This window comes from Maniola jurtina, chromosome 18 (assembly GCF_905333055.1).
Source record: "Maniola jurtina chromosome 18, ilManJurt1.1, whole genome shotgun sequence".
Classification (NCBI taxonomy): domain Eukaryota; kingdom Metazoa; phylum Arthropoda; class Insecta; order Lepidoptera; family Nymphalidae; genus Maniola; species Maniola jurtina.
Window position 1 is genome coordinate 7,115,479 of NC_060046.1, and position 6,000 is coordinate 7,121,478.

The window sequence follows — 6,000 nt, forward strand, 5'->3', positions numbered from 1 at the left end:
TTTAAATTGTGTTGCACAAATTGTTATATTAATATTAATATGTTCGTTTTAAAATATCAAAAGGATTGTTTTCTCGAAGTAAATTACAATCAAGCTAAATATATAATTAATATAATCGAAGTTTGTTTTATTTGTGTTCACATTAATTAATATCTATAAAAAATCAAATAAAACATTTACAAGGTATATTTTGATAAAAATAAATAGTGAAAACCTGAAAATATTTTGAACCGTGTTGTTGTTTGAATTACATTTTGTTATTTCAGAGGAAAATAACATTAATCGAGGATGAACATGTTATGAAAGTATGTACCTCACTTGGTACCTAAAATCTATCTCCATTCCAAATTTCAGCCAAATCTCTCTCGTAGTTTTTACGTGATTGAGTAACAAACATCCAAACATCCACACTCACATTTATAATATTGTATTAGGATTAGGATTGGGATTAACAAAATATACGTTAAAATATACGTTTCTTCTTCTATTTACCCACGATAGAATGGAGATGGTACCTATATGCATTAGGCATAAGAGGGGGTGTGTGTGTGTGTGTGTGTGTTTGTGCGTTAGTGAGGAATTAGGTCCTGTTGATTGCGAATAAATAGATATTGTGACTAAAAGGCAGCTTTGCAACAAACTTCTTGCCTATACAGATATTAGCTCAGAGCAGGTATTTAATTAGATTTCTTTTAAGTTATAGGGCCACGTAGACGCTACAGTTCGTCATAGTTTTATATTTTGTACTCATTTTAAGTTTAAGTTGAAATTCCCCTAGTATATATTATAATATGATAATTAGGTAAATACCCTTGGAGGATATAATTTTCCCCAGGCATCCTATAGAAAGTTGGATTATGCATTGCCTGCGACCTACACAAGGAACCTTTCAACATAAAAGCTTAGTATTATATTCAAATGAAAAACAGGATACGAAACGAAGCTCTGTGGAAATGAATGCAGACGCAAACAAGGAAAATATAAAAGTTTAAAACAGTTTGGCATCTAAAATGGAATAAAAATTCTATTCCATTATTTCAATGTTTATTCCAGAAATTTTATTTTATACCTACTACTGCATAACAAAATTTTCCAATTTTCCTAGAGCTTAAAAAAGATATCGTGCTGTTGAAGTCATACACATAAAGCTTCGGCCACACTGTGCGGCTGAATGCAGGATGCGGGACGTGATGCGGGAGCGTCCACGACGCGAATCTATATGTGCAGATGTAGTGGTCAAGTAAGTGTACAGATCGTGAAAGGCGACTGCCGCCGCGTGGCTGACGTTCCCTCTTCGTAGTCGCTTTGGTCGCGCAGGTTTGTATGAAGCTTGTGTTACATCAGCGGTGGATTAAGACAGTCAAAGGCTGAATGAGGTCTCTATTTTCTTTTATGATACTTTTTAACCCCTGACCCAAAAAGAGGGGTGTTATAAGTTTGACGTGGGTATAATAATGTGTATGTGTGTATCTGTCTGTGGCATCGTAGCTCCTAAACTAATGAACCGATTTTAATTTAGTTTTTTTTTATTTAAAAGGTGGCTTGATCGAGAGTGTTCCTATAATCCAAGAAAACCAGTTCAGCCGTTTGAAAGTTATCAGCTATTTTATAGTTGTAACTGTAACCTTCACTTGTCGGGGGTGTTATAAATTTTTAATTTACACTTGTTACTGTTTATTTTGGGTTTGCAAACAGGCGTGATTCGCGAATAATGAAAGAAAACAGGTTATTAAACGAGCTCAATTAGAGAAATAACACAATTGATAACTTTTGTAAAACAAATTCTTCTTAGATTTGGAAATTAATAATAAATAAAACCAAAAAATTTCATTTATTTTACGGGGACTGATTTGGGATTTGGATAATGCTAAAGGATTGGACTTTGGAGGCCCCAAACGAATTTTAGATACGAAGTCGCGTTACATGATATTTTAGTAAATCATATTTTTTGAAACCCCCTAAACATCAACTATGAAGTATAAGTGCATTTATCAAATGCCTTTTCCTCAAGGGAAATCAGTGCTCTCCACGTTTACGGAGTGAAATATTGCATAGCATGAAAAATTGTTGAGAAACTGATGATTTTTGTTCTGATAAAATATGTAATTAACTATTTCAAAGTCATATTTTACTTTAAAACTACTAACTGCGTGATGGCAGGTAGGAAAAAATAAGTATATTCATTTATATGCAATGTTTTCTTTACATTATAGTGCTTTTAATTCAATTCTCTTGTATATTGAGTATAACAAAGTTGTACAAGGTTGTTACAATGCTGTATTCTGGCTCAGAGGACTGAGTGCAAGTAAAAGAATATATCTTCAATAATACATTGTTGTTTTTCTACTAAACTATATAACTAACTTTCAATACTATAAGCTGTACCTTATAATATAAGTAGATGATATTCGTGACTTCGTCAACGTGAGTGTAGTTTTCTTTAAATCCCAGGGAAACTCCTTGATTTTTCGGGAAAAATTGTAGTTTATATCCGTATATAACTCTGTAACAAATAGATCATAATGCCTGCAACTACGTCCACGTGGATTTTAATCCAATGAGAGCTTTTTGATTTTGCGGGACGAAAAATAGCCTACATCTTTCTCCGGGTTGCAAGCTTTCTTTGCACCAAACGTTAAAATTAGTTAAACAGATGGGCCGTGAAAAGCTAGCAGACAGATAGAGAGACACACTTTCGCATTTATAATATTAGTCTGGTGTGGATGTTTGTTTCCTACCCAAAATGAAATGTTTTATGCTGGCGCACGAAAATACCTAAAAAGTATACAAAATGAAGGTGACGATAATCATTTATGATAACGGCCTTTAGCCCCCAAGGGATTTAAAGTTGAGCCACCACCATTAATCTCGGAAGCGGTTTACGCCTTGTCTGAACGAAAAACAAGCAAAAAGTCCTTAGGCGGAAATATTGAACTTTCTTTAAAGTTTCACGTAATTTTCAGTTCCAAGTTTTTGTAAAAAAAAACAGATTTAAAAAAAATTGTATATGCTCGTATGATGCACGTGACTTCGTCCGCTTGAATATGGGTTTTTGGAAATCCTAAGGTAACTCTTCGATTTTCAAGAATAAAAGTAACCTATATTCGTTTACGGTTTACAGGCCACTTCGTACCAAATAAATGATACCCTACAACTTTATATACTTGGATTTAAGTTTTTTTTATTCCGTGGGAACTCTTTGATCTTTCGAGACAAATAGCCTATCTCCGGGATGCAAGCTATTTCTGTACCTTTAGCCAAAATTGGTTAAACGGATGAGCCATAAAAAATTGGCAGTCAGATAGACACACTTTCGTATTTATATTATTAATATTAATAAATAATTTATTGATTTTTTTATTGACTGAGACACTTTATCGCTTTATAAATTTAATTTTGGACTCTAGGTTCGAATATTATTCCTATTTTCATACTAATTTCTAATTACCTATTTCAGCATCACCTTTTTGTTTAGAATAGAATAGATTTTTATTCAAATAAACTTTTACAAGTGCTTTTGAATTGTCAAATAATTTACCACTGGTTCGGAATGTCGTTCCTACCGAGAAGAACCAGCAAGAAACTCGGCGGTTGCTCTTTTCAGTTGTTCAAATTTACAAGTTTTACTTTTATTTTTTAAATTAAAAATAAAAAGTAGAATACCTATTTTATCTTAGAACATAAGGTGCATTATTAAGGTCGCACGTGACTGTTCATGGAATTCTAAGATTATTTTGTGGCGTACTGAATACCTCTGGAGTCTTTGCAGGATAGTTATTCTTTTGCTTTTACGTACCTACCTACCTAGTTAAGCAGTACCATAGTATAATAATTATTTATTTGTTACTTCGTACGAAGTATTTAAATAGGATGAAAATTAGGCGTGGTTCTTATGCCATGTGGAATCTCTGTACCCCTCAAATCAATTAAACAGACCGTAAAAACGTAACATTGATAACATTAGTATGGATTCACAAGATATCTAGGATTAATAACTTCAATTTGCAACGAATCATTTAAATATGTATATTGTATAGGTATGTAATATACCCTTCAATTAAAAACAACGAGATGAAATAACTTTACAAAAGAAATCTACCTTCATTGTTTCAAAGAACTAGAACATTTTTTATCCCAGTAAACTGGGTGTAAGTGACACAGTGTACTGTGCCTGTAACAAACGTTTTTTCCTTCTCGAGGGAAATCTGAGCTCCGTCGCTGTTCGCCGCCTGCACCGGAATGCAACGTGGAAAACATTTGTAAAAGCCAAATGAAATCCTTACTTCAATTAACTTCGAGCTAAAGTGTTCTACATTAAACTTTTTATAAGCTTGTATTTTCACACCAGTATAATAAAGCGGGTCTTGGTTGGTTGGTGATTGCAACGACTTCGTTATATCACTGGGTGATTGTGATTGCTGTTACTATTTTACTTATTTTTTATTTTACTATTTTTTTCCAGGTTCGACACATTCTCACATTGTCTCAACCGTCACTGGTACACTACTGAGCATGGGTACTAAGCATGGAAGGAGACCCATGGCCAGCGTGGTGGACTATTGGGTCCACCACGCTGCCCAAGTGCGGATTGACTGACTTCACAAACCGTTGAGTACATTATGAAAACTCTCAGATATGCAGATATTCTCACGACGTTTTTTCGTTAAAACAAGTGATTTTATAAAATAATCGATTAAAATGCACATAGCTCTGAAAATTTAGATACGCTCTTCCAACATCAGTTGTCCCATCCAATTGTAATATGGGTACCTTCAAGTCAAGGGTGGTAGGCGTCTTCTAGGCAAGGGCGCTTAATCTTAGGCTGCATTATCACTTGCCACCAGGTTTGATTGCAGCCAAGAGCTACTTAGTCTCTAAATTTAAAAAAAACAAGCTGAAACAACCATACAAAGACTACAAAGACTTCATATATAACAAACAAAACTGAATATTTTAATGTATTCGCCTGGAAATGCTGTACCAGATGTTTTCAGTCGCTCGGAGTGTGTCACGCAAAGTAAGTTATTGATATTCAAGTCAGATGTATCACTTGGAGTCATTACATCACGGGCGTGCCTTATTTGATAACCGCTTTCAAAAACAGAAGTAATTCTCAATTTGGCTGTACCTTGTTTTGTATTTGTCTCTGGACAATGAACTATGTTGATGTAATTTTTTATCTAAATCCAAAAAAAAAAAACTTTCGCAAAAACTGGTTCTATTTAAAGTGTGTCAGATTTTTTTAAAGAATATTAGCCATGACACTAATCATGACTAATACTCCTCTTTCCCCTCCAATTAAGCGTAAAGCTTGTGCCAGGAGTGGGTACGACAATTGTGCAACGGGTGGGGTTTGAACCACCGACCTTTCACAATTCAGGCCGCTCCTCAACCGTTGAGCTATCGAGGCTAAGTTTATCAGCCAGCTTTTCATGGCCCATCCGTTTATTTAATTTTGATAGCTGACATCCCGAGGACAGATATGGACATAGGATCTTCCGAGATTCTTAAAAGTCCATCCGTTTAATCGAGTTTATGAAAGGTACAGCGATAGTTTGCATCCCAGAGACTGACATGGGCTACGTTTAACCTGGAAAATCAAAGGGTTTCCACGGGATTTTTAAAAATCATGCATAATATGAAGTTGCAGACATCATCTAGTATTTTTATGATCGACGGGCGTGGTTTTATATCTACCCTACTGCACCTGCACCCACGAGTTCGGCGTGAAAAAGCACGATTCAAGTTTTAGCTGAGTTGCATCGTCTGATAACTCAAAATTTAAAAAACCCCCGAATCAAAACCTCTATAAGAAAACTATAAAAGAGCCGATAACTTTCAAACGGCTGAACCGATTTTCTTTGATTATAGCTAAGAACACCCACCAATAGTCCACCAATAGGAGAATAGCTAAGAAAATCAAGCCACCTTTCAAACAAAAAAAACTAAATTTAAATCGGTTCATTCGTTTAGGAGCTACGATGCCACAGACACACACAC